The 17830-nt window shown below is 54.8% G+C and overlaps 7 non-coding genes across 7 annotated transcripts; all 7 read right to left on the reverse strand.

Moving 5' to 3' along the window:
* Nucleotides 1-187: 187 nt before the first annotated feature.
* LOC130865704 (small nucleolar RNA SNORD116) lies at nt 188-281 on the reverse strand. Its single transcript, XR_009056251.1, has one exon. It is a non-coding gene; the product is annotated as a small nucleolar RNA SNORD116 (small nucleolar RNA).
* Nucleotides 282-2779: 2498 nt separating this feature from the next.
* LOC130865705 (small nucleolar RNA SNORD116) lies at nt 2780-2873 on the reverse strand. The gene has a single exon (XR_009056252.1). It is a non-coding gene; the product is annotated as a small nucleolar RNA SNORD116 (small nucleolar RNA).
* Nucleotides 2874-5371: 2498 nt separating this feature from the next.
* On the reverse strand, nt 5372-5465 carry LOC130865706 (small nucleolar RNA SNORD116). The gene has a single exon (XR_009056253.1). It is a non-coding gene; the product is annotated as a small nucleolar RNA SNORD116 (small nucleolar RNA).
* Nucleotides 5466-7959: 2494 nt separating this feature from the next.
* LOC130865707 (small nucleolar RNA SNORD116) lies at nt 7960-8053 on the reverse strand. Its single transcript, XR_009056254.1, has one exon. It is a non-coding gene; the product is annotated as a small nucleolar RNA SNORD116 (small nucleolar RNA).
* A 2473-nt stretch (nt 8054-10526) lies between these two features.
* Nucleotides 10527-10620, reverse strand: LOC130865708 (small nucleolar RNA SNORD116). Its single transcript, XR_009056255.1, has one exon. It is a non-coding gene; the product is annotated as a small nucleolar RNA SNORD116 (small nucleolar RNA).
* Nucleotides 10621-13114: 2494 nt separating this feature from the next.
* LOC130865709 (small nucleolar RNA SNORD116) lies at nt 13115-13208 on the reverse strand. Its single transcript, XR_009056256.1, has one exon. It is a non-coding gene; the product is annotated as a small nucleolar RNA SNORD116 (small nucleolar RNA).
* Nucleotides 13209-15710: 2502 nt separating this feature from the next.
* On the reverse strand, nt 15711-15804 carry LOC130865710 (small nucleolar RNA SNORD116). Its single transcript, XR_009056257.1, has one exon. It is a non-coding gene; the product is annotated as a small nucleolar RNA SNORD116 (small nucleolar RNA).
* Between the last annotated feature and the right edge of the window lie 2026 nt (nt 15805-17830).

The following is a 17830-nucleotide window of genomic DNA, read 5'->3' on the forward strand; positions in this document are numbered from 1 at the left end:
AGATTCCCAGAGAGCCTCCAATATTCTGCCTAAACGTTGCCCATGACCGCTAGCAGAGCCGTGAAAGAACAAGGCCATCGCCATCGGGAGGGACTGAGTCAGGCCAGTGCTGGAGGAGGGCAGGAGCAGGGGAGTGGTTGGCAAGCCCGTATCCTACTCCCAGAGGACCTGGGTGACCCAAGGTGCAGGACCTCAGTCTCGATGAGAGCGGTGGTACTGAGTTTTCACTCATTTTGTTCAGCTTTTCCAAGGAATGATTGACTGGGAATCATCATCGATCCAAGCACGCTGGAGTGGCCTGGCCCAGAGACTTTCAGAGGTAGGTCTCCTCTCAAGCCAGGGTGGGTGTTGGGGAGTGCGAGAACTGCCCAGACGTGCCCCATCTGGGAAAGGGAGGTTGCAATGGGTCCATGCCTGGAAGGCGGGAGCACCTTGAGGACCTAAGTCTGCTAGAGGCGGGTGCAGACAGGTCTGGAGGCACGAATGGGCACACCTCGCAGCACCACCAAGACCCGACAATCGTCAGCTCGTGCTGGCAATTCATGGCATGCTTACCTTGGTCCTCTGGCCTTCTGCTGCAAGTCACCAACACCAGTGGACAAGAGTGCGGGCGGCTCAGTCTGCTGCCCTCAGCCGTAGGCATGGCCTGGGGTGCTGGGCCATTCTCTCTGCCCTGTGGCCATGCGTGCCACAGATGCAACACTGTGAAGACATAAAAGCACAGGCCCTCGTTACACTGGGAGCCATGACACTGGCTCTGGGAGGGCTTGGGCTGGTGGGTCTCAGTGGGACGATCGGGCAACAAGTGTTCTGCCAGCTCCCCTGCTCTGCCCAAACCCTCCAGCATGGTTTGCCAGACGACCGACAGCAAACTGGTCAAGTCTCAGGGCTTGCCCCGACCCTGGCACCCTGCGTGGCCTTGAAGGTGATATTTGGCCCTCTCTGCAGCCATTCCACAAATATCTGTCCGCCCGACGCATCCAGCTACTGCAACACCAGCAAGCATTCTCTCACTCAAAAAATAAATAAATAAATAAATAAATAAATACATAAATAAATAAATAAATATCCTCAGAGGCTGCTCTGACTAAAGTCAGCCCGGAAACCAGCTCACTGGATTCACTAACAAGGTCACGCCCGCCTGGCATACTCAAGCTCAAGCCTCAGGACTCAGCTCTCTTTGGACATGTTCCCTGAGCAAACCTTGCCTCCTATTCCCTGACCAGGTCTGACAAACTGACAGCCAGGGCTACTGGCACCTGCAAACCTCTCTCTTGCTAATGCAAAGGGCCTGAGGTCAAAGTGCACTAAGCCTTCCCCACAGGACTTCACTCTAGGAGATGCTGTGCAGCCTAGCAAGGCAACACTTTCTTTGGAACTCTCGCTCTCCTTTTGGCCTTGTCTCTTTGTCTTTCTGTCTCTTTCTCCATTACCATCTCTGTCTCTATCTCCTTCTCTGACAGGGACGCCTCTGACTGGTTACCACCCTCTGACAGTCTCTCTTCATGGCAAGCCGAGTTCGAGAATCCTCCAATTTGGACTGCAAGCCTCAACACTGGGGTAATAGATGCAACCTCCTGTGGTACCGCAAGGGTAACCAGAAGAACCGGACATCTCCCCAGACACCTTGCAAAGCCCAAGCCTTCTGATTGCCTGGAAAGCAACCTTGCAAGCACAAGCAGCTTTGGCAGACGCCCCTGCTCAATAGTAAGGCTCTCTAGCCAGCCTCGCTTGAACTACAAGCTGGCACCCCAAGGAATTTTGCCATGGGAGCCATGGCTGGACCCCAAACAGTCCCTTCTAGAAGAAAGCGACCCTGGTGAAGAATGCTATTCACAAATCTGGACCGTCCTGGCTTTGAGATTGGCCAGAGCCAAGGCAGGACCCCTAGTTTCATGGATCGGACAAAGGGACCTTCTCAAATTGGTCCTCCACCAGGAGCCATGCATGTGTGACCCTACTGTCAAGGCAAACGGCCTACCCCCCACCAAAGGCTTCCCGATTTCCAGTTTCGGCACAGCTCGGCACAACTCGGCACAACTCTTTGAGGCACGTGTAGGAAAGTCTCCTGTTTCTGCCAGTGACTTCTTGCCAAGAGCCCCAAGTCTGAGAGCACATAGCTGGGTGGAATGTGAGACTGGAGTTGGGGGTCTATGGAATCTGTCATCCCCCTCAAAGTTTTGGGCTTTGCCCTATCAGGACTGGGAACACTCCCTGAGTACCTTGAGTGTACCAAGCCACAGAATCTCTCTCTGTCTCCATCTATCCAACTCCCCATTGGATTCCAAGCAACAGAAGAGACCACGGCCGGATAGGCCTGAAGGAACCACGTCCCAGGTCGCATTCCCTGGGCAGCAGCTCACTTCACCTCGAATCCCTCTCAGCGGCTACTCTGTGGGGCTGCCACCAACCTGACAGCTTCCTTGGAGGTCTCCCCGCTGGGCCTGAACCTCCCAGTGACCGGGACAATGTTGAATGGACCTTCTTCCACCTGTTTCAGCTACACAGACTGCCATTGTTTGCAAGGGCCCTCCAGGAGCCAGAGCACCTAGCCACTCCCTCTCAGGATCTCAAGGAGGCAAGAGCAAGGAAAGATTCCCAGAGAGCCTCCAATATTCTGCCTAAACGTTGCCCATGACCGCTAGCAGAGCCGTGAAAGAACAAGGCCATCGCCATCGGGAGGGACTGAGTCAGGCCAGTGCTGGAGGAGGGCAGGAGCAGGGGAGTGGTTGGCAAGCCCGTATCCTACTCCCAGAGGACCTGGGTGACCCAAGGTGCAGGACCTCAGTCTCGATGAGAGCGGTGGTACTGAGTTTTCACTCATTTTGTTCAGCTTTTCCAAGGAATGATTGACTGGGAATCATCATCGATCCAAGCACGCTGGAGTGGCCTGGCCCAGAGACTTTCAGAGGTAGGTCTCCTCTCAAGCCAGGGTGGGTGTTGGGGAGTGCGAGAACTGCCCAGACGTGCCCCATCTGGGAAAGGGAGGTTGCAATGGGTCCATGCCTGGAAGGCGGGAGCACCTTGAGGACCTAAGTCTGCTAGAGGCGGGTGCAGACAGGTCTGGAGGCACGAATGGGCACACCTCGCAGCACCACCAAGACCCGACAATCGTCAGCTCGTGCTGGCAATTCATGGCATGCTTACCTTGGTCCTCTGGCCTTCTGCTGCAAGTCACCAACACCAGTGGACAAGAGTGCGGGCGGCTCAGTCTGCTGCCCTCAGCCGTAGGCATGGCCTGGGGTGCTGGGCCATTCTCTCTGCCCTGTGGCCATGCGTGCCACAGATGCAACACTGTGAAGACATAAAAGCACAGGCCCTCGTTACACTGGGAGCCATGACACTGGCTCTGGGAGGGCTTGGGCTGGTGGGTCTCAGTGGGACGATCGGGCAACAAGTGTTCTGCCAGCTCCCCTGCTCTGCCCAAACCCTCCAGCATGGTTTGCCAGACGACCGACAGCAAACTGGTCAAGTCTCAGGGCTTGCCCCGACCCTGGCACCCTGCGTGGCCTTGAAGGTGATATTTGGCCCTCTCTGCAGCCATTCCACAAATATCTGTCCGCCCGACGCATCCAGCTACTGCAACACCAGCAAGCATTCTCTCACTCAAAAAATAAATAAATAAATAAATAAATAAATACATAAATAAATAAATAAATATCCTCAGAGGCTGCTCTGACTAAAGTCAGCCCGGAAACCAGCTCACTGGATTCACTAACAAGGTCACGCCCGCCTGGCGTACTCAAGCTCAAGCCTCAGGACTCAGCTCTCTTTGGACATGTTCCCTGAGCAAACCTTGCCTCCTATTCCCTGACCAGGTCTGACAAACTGACAGCCAGGGCTACTGGCACCTGCAAACCTCTCTCTTGCTAATGCAAAGGGCCTGAGGTCAAAGTGCACTAAGCCTTCCCCACAGGACTTCACTCTAGGAGATGCTGTGCAGCCTAGCAAGGCAACACTTTCTTTGGAACTCTCGCTCTCCTTTTGGCCTTGTCTCTTTGTCTTTCTGTCTCTTTCTCCATTACCATCTCTGTCTCTATCTCCTTCTCTGACAGGGACGCCTCTGACTGGTTACCACCCTCTGACAGTCTCTCTTCATGGCAAGCCGAGTTCGAGAATCCTCCAATTTGGACTGCAAGCCTCAACACTGGGGTAATAGATGCAACCTCCTGTGGTACCACAAGGGTAACCAGAAGAACCGGACATCTCCCCAGACACCTTGCAACGCCCAAGCCTTCTGATTGCCTGGAAAGCAACCTTGCAAGCACAAGCAGCTTTGGCAGACGCCCCTGCTCAATAGTAAGGCTCTCTAGCCAGCCTCGCTTGAACTACAAGCTGGCACCCCAAGGAATTTTGCCATGGGAGCCATGGCTGGACCCCAAACAGTCCCTTCTAGAAGAAAGCGACCCTGGTGAAGAATGCTATTCACAAATCTGGACCGTCCTGGCTTTGAGATTGGCCAGAGCCAAGGCAGGACCCCTAGTTTCATGGATCGGACAAAGGGACCTTCTCAAATTGGTCCTCCACCAGGAGCCATGCATGTGTGACCCTACTGTCAAGGCAAACGGCCTACCCCCCACCAAAGGCTTCCCGATTTCCAGTTTCGGCACAGCTCGGCACAACTCGGCACAACTCTTTGAGGCACGTGTAGGAAAGTCTCCTGTTTCTGCCAGTGACTTCTTGCCAAGAGCCCCAAGTCTGAGAGCACATAGCTGGGTGGAATGTGAGACTGGAGTTGGGGGGCTATGGAATCTGTCATCCCCCTCAAAGTTTTGGGCTTTGCCCTATCAGGACTGGGAACACTCCCTGAGTACCTTGAGTGTACCAAGCCACAGAATCTCTCTCTGTCTCCATCTATCCAACTCCCCATTGGATTCCAAGCAACAGAAGAGACCACGGCCGGATAGGCCTGAAGGAACCACGTCCCAGGTCGCATTCCCTGGGCAGCAGCTCACTTCACCTCGAATCCCTCTCAGCGGCTACTCTGTGGGGCTGCCACCAACCTGACAGCTTCCTTGGAGGTCTCCCCGCTGGGCCTGAACCTCCCAGTGACCGGGACAATGTTGAATGGACCTTCTTCCACCTGTTTCAGCTACACAGACTGCCATTGTTTGCAAGGGCCCTCCAGGAGCCAGAGCACCTAGCCACTCCCTCTCAGGATCTCAAGGAGGCAAGAGCAAGGAAAGATTCCCAGAGAGCCTCCAATATTCTGCCTAAACGTTGCCCATGACCGCTAGCAGAGCCGTGAAAGAACAAGGCCATCGCCATCGGGAGGGACTGAGTCAGGCCAGTGCTGGAGGAGGGCAGGAGCAGGGGAGTGGTTGGCAAGCCCGTATCCTACTCCCAGAGGACCTGGGTGACCCAAGGTGCAGGACCTCAGTCTCGATGAGAGCGGTGGTACTGAGTTTTCACTCATTTTGTTCAGCTTTTCCAAGGAATGATTGACTGGGAATCATCATCGATCCAAGCACGCTGGAGTGGCCTGGCCCAGAGACTTTCAGAGGTAGGTCTCCTCTCAAGCCAGGGTGGGTGTTGGGGAGTGCGAGAACTGCCCAGACGTGCCCCATCTGGGAAAGGGAGGTTGCAATGGGTCCATGCCTGGAAGGCGGGAGCACCTTGAGGACCTAAGTCTGCTAGAGGCGGGTGCAGACAGGTCTGGAGGCACGAATGGGCACACCTCGCAGCACCACCAAGACCCGACAATCGTCAGCTCGTGCTGGCAATTCATGGCATGCTTACCTTGGTCCTCTGGCCTTCTGCTGCAAGTCACCAACACCAGTGGACAAGAGTGCGGGCGGCTCAGTCTGCTGCCCTCAGCCGTAGGCATGGCCTGGGGTGCTGGGCCATTCTCTCTGCCCTGTGGCCATGCGTGCCACAGATGCAACACTGTGAAGACATAAAAGCACAGGCCCTCGTTACACTGGGAGCCATGACACTGGCTCTGGGAGGGCTTGGGCTGGTGGGTCTCAGTGGGACGATCGGGCAACAAGTGTTCTGCCAGCTCCCCTGCTCTGCCCAAACCCTCCAGCATGGTTTGCCAGACGACCGACAGCAACCTGGTCAAGTCTCAGGGCTTGCCCCGACCCTGGCACCCTGCGTGGCCTTGAAGGTGATATTTGGCCCTCTCTGCAGCCATTCCACAAATATCTGTCCGCCCGACGCATCCAGCTACTGCAACACCAGCAAGCAGTCTCTCATTCAAAAAATAAATAAATAAATAAATAAATAAATAAATAAATAAATAAATATCCTCAGAGGCTGCTCTGACTAAAGTCAGCCCGGAAACCAGCTCACTGGATTCACTAACAAGGTCACGCCCGCCTGGCAGACTCAAGCTCAAGCCTCAGGACTCAGCTCTCTTTGGACATGTTCCCTGAGCAAACCTTGCCTCCTATTCCCTGACCAGGTCTGACAAACTGACAGCCAGGGCTACTGGCACCTGCAAACCTCTCTCTTGCTAATGCAAAGGGCCTGAGGTCAAAGTGCACTAAGCCTTCCCCACAGGACTTCACTCTAGGAGATGCTATGCAGCCTAGCAAGGCAACACTTTCTTTGGAACTCTCGCTCTCCTTTTGGCCTTGTCTCTTTGTCTTTCTGTCTCTTTCTCCATTACCATCTCTGTCTCTATCTCCTTCTCTGACAGGGACGCCTCTGACTGGTTGCCGCCCTCTGACAGTCTCTCTTCATGGCAAGCCGAGTTCGAGAATCCTCCAATTTGGACTGCAAGCCTCAACACTGGGGTAATAGATGCAACCTCCTGTGGTACCGCAAGGGTAACCAGAAGAACCGGACATCTCCCCAGACACCTTGCAACGCCCAAGCCTTCTGATTGCCTGGAAAGCAACCTTGCAAGCACAAGCAGCTTTGGCAGACGCCCCTGCTCAATAGTAAGGCTCTCTAGCCAGCCTCGCTTGAACTACAAGCTGGCACCCCAAGGAATTTTGCCATGGGAGCCATGGCTGGACCCCAAACAGTCCCTTCTAGAAGAAAGCGACCCTGGTGAAGAATGCTATTCACAAATCTGGACCGTCCTGGCTTTGAGATTGGCCAGAGCCAAGGCAGGACCCCTAGTTTCATGGATCGGACAAAGGGACCTTCTCAAATTGGTCCTCCACCAGGAGCCATGCATGTGTGACCCTACTGTCAAGGCAAACGGCCTACCCCCCACCAAAGGCTTCCCGATTTCCAGTTTCGGCACAGCTCGGCACAACTCGGCACAACTCTTTGAGGCACGTGTAGGAAAGTCTCCTGTTTCTGCCAGTGACTTCTTGCCAAGAGCCCCAAGTCTGAGAGCACATAGCTGGGTGGAATGTGAGACTGGAGTTGGGGGGCTATGGAATCTGTCATCCCCCTCAAAGTTTTGGGCTTTGCCCTATCAGGACTGGGAACACTCCCTGAGTACCTTGAGTGTACCAAGCCACAGAATCTCTCTCTGTCTCCATCTATCCAACTCCCCATTGGATTCCAAGCAACAGAAGAGACCACGGCCGGATAGGCCTGAAGGAACCACGTCCCAGGTCGCATTCCCTGGGCAGCAGCTCACTTCACCTCGAATCCCTCTCAGCGGCTACTCTGTGGGGCTGCCACCAACCTGACAGCTTCCTTGGAGGTCTCCCCGCTGGGCCTGAACCTCCCAGTGACCGGGACAATGTTGAATGGACCTTCTTCCACCTGTTTCAGCTACACAGACTGCCATTGTTTGCAAGGGCCCTCCAGGAGCCAGAGCACCTAGCCACTCCCTCTCAGGATCTCAAGGAGGCAAGAGCAAGGAAAGATTCCCAGAGAGCCTCCAATATTCTGCCTAAACGTTGCCCATGACCGCTAGCAGAGCCGTGAAAGAACAAGGCCATCGCCATCGGGAGGGACTGAGTCAGGCCAGTGCTGGAGGAGGGCAGGAGCAGGGGAGTGGTTGGCAAGCCCGTATCCTACTCCCAGAGGACCTGGGTGACCCAAGGTGCAGGACCTCAGTCTCGATGAGAGCGGTGGTACTGAGTTTTCACTCATTTTGTTCAGCTTTTCCAAGGAATGATTGACTGGGAATCATCATCGATCCAAGCACGCTGGAGTGGCCTGGCCCAGAGACTTTCAGAGGTAGGTCTCCTCTCAAGCCAGGGTGGGTGTTGGGGAGTGCGAGAACTGCCCAGACGTGCCCCATCTGGGAAAGGGAGGTTGCAATGGGTCCATGCCTGGAAGGCGGGAGCACCTTGAGGACCTAAGTCTGCTAGAGGCGGGTGCAGACAGGTCTGGAGGCACGAATGGGCACACCTCGCAGCACCACCAAGACCCGACAATCGTCAGCTCGTGCTGGCAATTCATGGCATGCTTACCTTGGTCCTCTGGCCTTCTGCTGCAAGTCACCAACACCAGTGGACAAGAGTGCGGGCGGCTCAGTCTGCTGCCCTCAGCCGTAGGCATGGCCTGGGGTGCTGGGCCATTCTCTCTGCCCTGTGGCCATGCGTGCCACAGATGCAACACTGTGAAGACATAAAAGCACAGGCCCTCGTTACACTGGGAGCCATGACACTGGCTCTGGGAGGGCTTGGGCTGGTGGGTCTCAGTGGGACGATCGGGCAACAAGTGTTCTGCCAGCTCCCCTGCTCTGCCCAAACCCTCCAGCATGGTTTGCCAGACGACCGACAGCAAACTGGTCAAGTCTCAGGGCTTGCCCCGACCCTGGCACCCTGCGTGGCCTTGAAGGTGATATTTGGCCCTCTCTGCAGCCATTCCACAAATATCTGTCCGCCCGACGCATCCAGCTACTGCAACACCAGCAAGCAGTCTCTCACTCAAAAAATAAATAAATAAATAAATAAATAAATAAATAAATAAATAAATATCCTCAGAGGCTGCTCTGACTAAAGTCAGCCCGGAAACCAGCTCACTGGATTCACTAACAAGGTCGCGCCCGCCTGGCAGACTCAAGCTCAAGCCTCAGGACTCAGCTCGTTCCCTGAGCAAACCTTGCCTCCTATTCCCTGACCAGGTCTGACAAACTGACAGCCAGGGCTACTGGCACCTGCAAACCTCTCTCTTGCTAATGCAAAGGGCCTGAGGTCAAAGTGCACTAAGCCTTCCCCACAGGACTTCACTCTAGGAGATGCTATGCAGCCTAGCAAGGCAACACTTTCTTTGGAACTCTCGCTCTCCTTTTGGCCTTGTCTCTTTGTCTTTCTGTCTCTTTCTCCATTACCATCTCTGTCTCTATCTCCTTCTCTGACAGGGACGCCTCTGACTGGTTGCCGCCCTCTGACAGTCTCTCTTCATGGCAAGCCGAGTTCGAGAATCCTCCAATTTGGACTGCAAGCCTCAACACTGGGGTAATAGATGCAACCTCCTGTGGTACCGCAAGGGTAACCAGAAGAACCGGACATCTCCCCAGACACCTTGCAAAGCCCAAGCCTTCTGATTGCCTGGAAAGCAACCTTGCAAGCACAAGCAGCTTTGGCAGACGCCCCTGCTCAATAGTAAGGCTCTCTAGCCAGCCTCGCTTGAACTACAAGCTGGCACCCCAAGGAATTTTGCCATGGGAGCCATGGCTGGACCCCAAACAGTCCCTTCTAGAAGAAAGCGACCCTGGTGAAGAATGCTATTCACAAATCTGGACCGTCCTGGCTTTGAGATTGGCCAGAGCCAAGGCAGGACCCCTAGTTTCATGGATCGGACAAAGGGACCTTCTCAAATTGGTCCTCCACCAGGAGCCATGCATGTGTGACCCTACTGTCAAGGCAAACGGCCTACCCCCCACCAAAGGCTTCCCGATTTCCAGTTTCGGCACAGCTCGGCACAACTCTTTGAGGCACGTGTAGGAAAGTCTCCTGTTTCTGCCAGTGACTTCTTGCCAAGAGCCCCAAGTCTGAGAGCACATAGCTGGGTGGAATGTGAGACTGGAGTTGGGGGGCTATGGAATCTGTCATCCCCCTCAAAGTTTTGGGCTTTGCCCTATCAGGACTGGGAACACTCCCTGAGTACCTTGAGTGTACCAAGCCACAGAATCTCTCTCTGTCTCCATCTATCCAACTCCCCATTGGATTCCAAGCAACAGAAGAGACCACGGCCGGATAGGCCTGAAGGAACCACGTCCCAGGTCGCATTCCCTGGGCAGCAGCTCACTTCACCTCGAATCCCTCTCAGCGGCTACTCTGTGGGGCTGCCACCAACCTGACAGCTTCCTTGGAGGTCTCCCCGCTGGGCCTGAACCTCCCAGTGACCGGGACAATGTTGAATGGACCTTCTTCCACCTGTTTCAGCTACACAGACTGCCATTGTTTGCAAGGGCCCTCCAGGAGCCAGAGCACCTAGCCACTCCCTCTCAGGATCTCAAGGAGGCAAGAGCAAGGAAAGATTCCCAGAGAGCCTCCAATATTCTGCCTAAACGTTGCCCATGACCGCTAGCAGAGCCGTGAAAGAACAAGGCCATCGCCATCGGGAGGGACTGAGTCAGGCCAGTGCTGGAGGAGGGCAGGAGCAGGGGAGTGGTTGGCAAGCCCGTATCCTACTCCCAGAGGACCTGGGTGACCCAAGGTGCAGGACCTCAGTCTCGATGAGAGCGGTGGTACTGAGTTTTCACTCATTTTGTTCAGCTTTTCCAAGGAATGATTGACTGGGAATCATCATCGATCCAAGCACGCTGGAGTGGCCTGGCCCAGAGACTTTCAGAGGTAGGTCTCCTCTCAAGCCAGGGTGGGTGTTGGGGAGTGCGAGAACTGCCCAGACGTGCCCCATCTGGGAAAGGGAGGTTGCAATGGGTCCATGCCTGGAAGGCGGGAGCACCTTGAGGACCTAAGTCTGCTAGAGGCGGGTGCAGACAGGTCTGGAGGCACGAATGGGCACACCTCGCAGCACCACCAAGACCCGACAATCGTCAGCTCGTGCTGGCAATTCATGGCATGCTTACCTTGGTCCTCTGGCCTTCTGCTGCAAGTCACCAACACCAGTGGACAAGAGTGCGGGCGGCTCAGTCTGCTGCCCTCAGCCGTAGGCATGGCCTGGGGTGCTGGGCCATTCTCTCTGCCCTGTGGCCATGCGTGCCACAGATGCAACACTGTGAAGACATAAAAGCACAGGCCCTCGTTACACTGGGAGCCATGACACTGGCTCTGGGAGGGCTTGGGCTGGTGGGTCTCAGTGGGACGATCGGGCAACAAGTGTTCTGCCAGCTCCCCTGCTCTGCCCAAACCCTCCAGCATGGTTTGCCAGACGACCGACAGCAAACTGGTCAAGTCTCAGGGCTTGCCCCGACCCTGGCACCCTGCGTGGCCTTGAAGGTGATATTTGGCCCTCTCTGCAGCCATTCCACAAATATCTGTCCGCCCGACGCATCCAGCTACTGCAACACCAGCAAGCAGTCTCTCACTCAAAAAATAAATAAATAAATAAATAAATAAATAAATAAATAAATAAATATCCTCAGAGGCTGCTCTGACTAAAGTCAGCCCGGAAACCAGCTCACTGGATTCACTAACAAGGTCGCGCTCGCCTGGCAGACTCAAGCTCAAGCCTCAGGACTCAGCTCTCTTTGGACATGTTCCCTGAGCAAACCTTGCCTCCTATTCCCTGACCAGGTCTGACAAATTGACAGCCAGGGCTACTGGCACCTGCAAACCTCTCTCTTGCTAATGCAAAGGGCCTGAGGTCAAAGTGCACTAAGCCTTCCCCACAGGACTTCACTCTAGGAGATGCTATGCAGCCTAGCAAGGCAACACTTTCTTTGGAACTCTCGCTCTCCTTTTGGCCTTGTCTCTTTGTCTTTCTGTCTCTTTCTCCATTACCATCTCTGTCTCTATCTCCTTCTCTGACAGGGACGCCTCTGACTGGTTGCCGCCCTCTGACAGTCTCTCTTCATGGCAAGCCGAGTTCGAGAATCCTCCAATTTGGACTGCAAGCCTCAACACTGGGGTAATAGATGCAACCTCCTGTGGTACCGCAAGGGTAACCAGAAGAACCGGACATTCCCCAGACACCTTGCAACGCCCAAGCCTTCTGATTGCCTGGAAAGCAACCTTGCAAGCACAAGCAGCTATGGCAGACGCCCCTGCTCAATAGTAAGGCTCTCTAGCCAGCCTCGCTTGAACTACAAGCTGGCACCCCAAGGAATTTTGCCATGGGAGCCATGGCTGGACCCCAAACAGTCCCTTCTAGAAGAAAGCGACCTTGGTGAAGAATGCTATTCACAAATCTGGACCGTCCTGGCTTTGAGATTGGCCAGAGCCAAGGCAGGACCCCTAGTTTCATGGATCGGACAAAGGGACCTTCTCAAATTGGTCCTCCACCAGGAGCCATGCATGTGTGACCCTACTGTCAAGGCAAACGGCCTACCCCCCACCAAAGGCTTCCCGATTTCCAGTTTCGGCACAGCTCGGCACAACTCGGCACAACTCTTTGAGGCACGTGTAGGAAAGTCTCCTGTTTCTGCCAGTGACTTCTTGCCAAGAGCCCCAAGTCTGAGAGCACATAGCTGGGTGGAATGTGAGACTGGAGTTGGGGGGCTATGGAATCTGTCATCCCCCTCAAAGTTTTGGGCTTTGCCCTATCAGGACTGGGAACACTCCCTGAGTACCTTGAGTGTACCAAGCCACAGAATCTCTCTCTGTCTCCATCTATCCAACTCCCCATTGGATTCCAAGCAACAGAAGAGACCACGGCCGGATAGGCCTGAAGGAACCACGTCCCAGGTCGCATTCCCTGGGCAGCAGCTCACTTCACCTCAGAATCCCTCTCAGCAGCTACTCTGTGGGGCTGCCACCAACCTGACAGCTTCCTTGGAGGTCTCCCCGCTGGGCCTGAACCTCCCAGTGACCGGGACAATGTTGAATGGACCTTCTTCCACCTGTTTCAGCTACACAGACTGCCATTGTTTGCAAGGGCCCTCCAGGAGCCAGAGCACCTAGCCACTCCCTCTCAGGATCTCAAGGAGGCAAGAGCAAGGAAAGATTCCCAGAGAGCCTCCAATATTCTGCCTAAACGTTGCCCATGACCGCTAGCAGAGCCGTGAAAGAACAAGGCCATCGCCATCGGGAGGGACTGAGTCAGGCCAGTGCTGGAGGAGGGCAGGAGCAGGGGAGTGGTTGGCAAGCCCGTATCCTACTCCCAGAGGACCTGGGTGACCCAAGGTGCAGGACCTCAGTCTCGATGAGAGCGGTGGTACTGAGTTTTCACTCATTTTGTTCAGCTTTTCCAAGGAATGATTGACTGGGAATCATCATCGATCCAAGCACGCTGGAGTGGCCTGGCCCAGAGACTTTCAGAGGTAGGTCTCCTCTCAAGCCAGGGTGGGTGTTGGGGAGTGCGAGAACTGCCCAGACGTGCCCCATCTGGGAAAGGGAGGTTGCAATGGGTCCATGCCTGGAAGGCGGGAGCACCTTGAGGACCTAAGTCTGCTAGAGGCGGGTGCAGACAGGTCTGGAGGCACGAATGGGCACACCTCGCAGCACCACCAAGACCCGACAATCGTCAGCTCGTGCTGGCAATTCATGGCATGCTTACCTTGGTCCTCTGGCCTTCTGCTGCAAGTCACCAACACCAGTGGACAAGAGTGCGGGCGGCTCAGTCTGCTGCCCTCAGCCGTAGGCATGGCCTGGGGTGCTGGGCCATTCTCTCTGCCCTGTGGCCATGCGTGCCACAGATGCAACACTGTGAAGACATAAAAGCACAGGCCCTCGTTACACTGGGAGCCATGACACTGGCTCTGGGAGGGCTTGGGCTGGTGGGTCTCAGTGGGACGATCGGGCAACAAGTGTTCTGCCAGCTCCCCTGCTCTGCCCAAACCCTCCAGCATGGTTTGCCAGACGACCGACAGCAAACTGGTCAAGTCTCAGGGCTTGCCCCGACCCTGGCACCCTGCGTGGCCTTGAAGGTGATATTTGGCCCTCTCTGCAGCCATTCCACAAATATCTGTCCGCCCGACGCATCCAGCTACTGCAACACCAGCAAGCAGTCTCTCACTCAAAAAATAAATAAATAAATAAATAAATAAATAAATAAATAAATAAATAAATAAATATCCTCAGAGGCTGCTCTGACTAAAGTCAGCCCGGAAACCAGCTCACTGGATTCACTAACAAGGTCGCGCCCGCCTGGCAGACTCAAGCTCAAGCCTCAGGACTCAGCTCTCTTTGGACATGTTCCCTGAGCAAACCTTGCCTCCTATTCCCTGACCAGGTCTGACAAACTGACAGCCAGGGCTACTGGCACCTGCAAACCTCTCTCTTGCTAATGCAAAGGGCCTGAGGTCAAAGTGCACTAAGCCTTCCCCACAGGACTTCACTCTAGGAGATGCTATGCAGCCTAGCAAGGCAACACTTTCTTTGGAACTCTCGCTCTCCTTTTGGCCTTGTCTCTTTGTCTTTCTGTCTCTTTCTCCATTACCATCTCTGTCTCTATCTCCTTCTCTGACAGGGACGCCTCAGACTGGTTGCCGCCTTCTGACAGTCGCTCTTCATGGCAAGCCGAGTTCGAGAATCCTCCAATTTGGACTGCAAGCCTCAACACTGGGGTAATAGATGCAACCTCCTGTGGTACCGCAAGGGTAACCAGAAGAACCGGACATCTCCCCAGACACCTTGCAACGCCCAAGCCTTCTGATTGCCTGGAAAGCAACCTTGCAAGCACAAGCAGCTTTGGCAGACGCCCCTGCTCAATAGTAAGGCTCTCTAGCCAGCCTCGCTTGAACTACAAGCTGGCACCCCAAGGAATTTTGCCATGGGAGCCATGGCTGGACCCCAAACAGTCCCTTCTAGAAGAAAGCGACCCTGGTGAAGAATGCTATTCACAAATCTGGACCGTCCTGGCTTTGAGATTGGCCAGAGCCAAGGCAGGACCCCTAGTTTCATGGATCGGACAAAGGGACCTTCTCAAATTGGTCCTCCACCAGGAGCCATGCATGTGTGACCCTACTGTCAAGGCAAACGGCCTACCCCCCACCAAAGGCTTCCCGATTTCCAGTTTCGGCACAGCTCGGCACAACTCGGCACAACTCTTTGAGGCACGTGTAGGAAAGTCTCCTGTTTCTGCCAGTGACTTCTTGCCAAGAGCCCCAAGTCTGAGAGCACATAGCTGGGTGGAATGTGAGACTGGAGTTGGGGGGCTATGGAATCTGTCATCCCCCTCAAAGTTTTGGGCTTTGCCCTATCAGGTCTGGGAACACTCCCTGAGTACCTTGAGTGTACCAAGCCACAGAATCTCTCTCTGTCTCCATCTATCCAACTCCCCATTGGATTCCAAGCAACAGAAGAGACCACGGCCGGATAGGCCTGAAGGAACCACGTCCCAGGTCGCATTCCCTGGGCAGCAGCTCACTTCACCTCGAATCCCTCTCAGCGGCTACTCTGTGGGGCTGCCACCAACCTGACAGCTTCCTTGGAGGTCTCCCCGCTGGGCCTGAACCTCCCAGTGACCGGGACAATGTTGAATGGACCTTCTTCCACCTGTTTCAGCTACACAGACTGCCATTGTTTGCAAGGGCCCTCCAGGAGCCAGAGCACCTAGCCACTCCCTCTCAGGATCTCAAGGAGGCAAGAGCAAGGAAAGATTCCCAGAGAGCCTCCAATATTCTGCCTAAACGTTGCCCATGACCGCTAGCAGAGCCGTGAAAGAACAAGGCCATCGCCATCGGGAGGGACTGAGTCAGGCCAGTGCTGGAGGAGGGCAGGAGCAGGGGAGTGGTTGGCAAGCCCGTATCCTACTCCCAGAAGACCTGGGTGACCCAAGGTGCAGGACCTCAGTCTCGATGAGAGCGGTGGTACTGAGTTTTCACTCATTTTGTTCAGCTTTTCCAAGGAATGATTGACTGGGAATCATCATCGATCCAAGCACGCTGGAGTGGCCTGGCCCAGAGACTTTCAGAGGTAGGTCTCCTCTCAAGCCAGGGTGGGTGTTGGGGAGTGCGAGAACTGCCCAGACGTGCCCCATCTGGGAAAGGGAGGTTGCAATGGGTCCATGCCTGGAAGGCGGGAGCACCTTGAGGACCTAAGTCTGCTAGAGGCGGGTGCAGACAGGTCTGGAGGCACGAATGGGCACACCTCGCAGCACCACCAAGACCCGACAATCGTCAGCTCGTGCTGGCAATTCATGGCATGCTTACCTTGGTCCTCTGGCCTTCTGCTGCAAGTCACCAACACCAGTGGACAAGAGTGCGGGCGGCTCAGTCTGCTGCCCTCAGCCGTAGGCATGGCCTGGGGTGCTGGGCCATTCTCTCTGCCCTGTGGCCATGCGTGCCACAGATGCAACACTGTGAAGACATAAAAGCACAGGCCCTCGTTACACTGGGAGCCATGACACTGGCTCTGGGAGGGCTTGGGCTGGTGGGTCTCAGTGGGACGATCGGGCAACAAGTGTTCTGCCAGCTCCCCTGCTCTGCCCAAACCCTCCAGCATGGTTTGCCAGACGACCGACAGCAAACTGGTCAAGTCTCAGGGCTTGCCCCGACCCTGGCACCCTGCGTGGCCTTGAAGGTGATATTTGGCCCTCTCTGCAGCCATTCCACAAATATCTGTCCGCCCGACGCATCCAGCTACTGCAACACCAGCAAGCAGTCTCTCACTCAAAAAATAAATAAATAAATAAATAAATAAATAAATAAATATCCTCAGAGGCTGCTCTGACTAAAGTCAGCCCGGAAACCAGCTCACTGGATTCACTAACAAGGTCACGCCCGCCTGGCAGACTCAAGCTCAAGCTTCAGGACTCAGCTCTCTTTGGACATGTTCCCTGAGCAAACCTTGCCTCCTATTCCCTGACCAGGTCTGACAAACTGACAGCCAGGGCTACTGGCACCTGCAAACCTCTCTCTTGCTAATGCAAAGGGCCTGAGGTCAAAGTGCACTAAGCCTTCCCCACAGGACTTCACTCTAGGAGATGCTATGCAGCCTAGCAAGGCAACACTTTCTTTGGAACTCTCGCTCTCCTTTTGGCCTTGTCTCTTTGTCTTTCTGTCTCTTTCTCCATTACCATCTCTGTCTCTATCTCCTTCTCTGACAGGGATGCCTCTGACTGGTTGCCGCCCTCTGACAGTCTCTCTTCATGGCAAGCCGAGTTCGAGAATCCTCCAATTTGGACTGCAAGTCTCAACACTGGGGTAATAGATGCAACCTCCTGTGGTACCGCAAGGGTAACCAGAAGAACCGGACATCTCCCCAGACACCTTGCAACGCCCAAGCCTTCTGATTGCCTGGAAAGCAACCTTGCAAGCACAAGCAGCTTTGGCAGACGCCCCTGCTCAATTGTAAGGCTCTCTAGCCAGCCTCGCTTGAACTATAAGCTGGCACCCCAAGGAATTTTGCCATGGGAGCCATGGCTGGACCCCAAACAGTCCCTTCTAGAAGAAAGCGACCCTGGTGAAGAATGCTATTCACAAATCTGGACCGTCCTGGCTTTGAGATTGGCCAGAGCCAAGGCAGGACCCCTAGTTTCATGGATCGGACAAAGGGACCTTCTCAAATTGGTCCTCCACCAGGAGCCATGCATGTGTGACCCTACTGTCAAGGCAAACGGCCTACCCCCCACCAAAGGCTTCCCGATTTCCAGTTTCGGCACAGCTCGGCACAACTCGGCACAACTCTTTGAGGCACGTGTAGGAAAGTCTCCTGTTTCTGCCAGTGACTTCTTGCCAAGAGCCCCAAGTCTGAGAGCACATAGCTGGGTGGAATGTGAGACTGGAGTTGGGGGTCTATGGAATCTGTCATCCCCCTCAAAGTTTTGGGCTTTGCCCTATCAGGACTGGGAACACTCCCTGAGTACCTTGAGTGTACCAAGCCACAGAATCTCTCTCTGTCTCCATCTATCCAACTCCCCATTGGATTCCAAGCAACAGAAGAGACCACGGCCGGATAGGCCT

Source organism: Chionomys nivalis, chromosome 23, assembly GCF_950005125.1.
Source record: "Chionomys nivalis chromosome 23, mChiNiv1.1, whole genome shotgun sequence".
NCBI lineage: Eukaryota > Metazoa > Chordata > Mammalia > Rodentia > Cricetidae > Chionomys > Chionomys nivalis.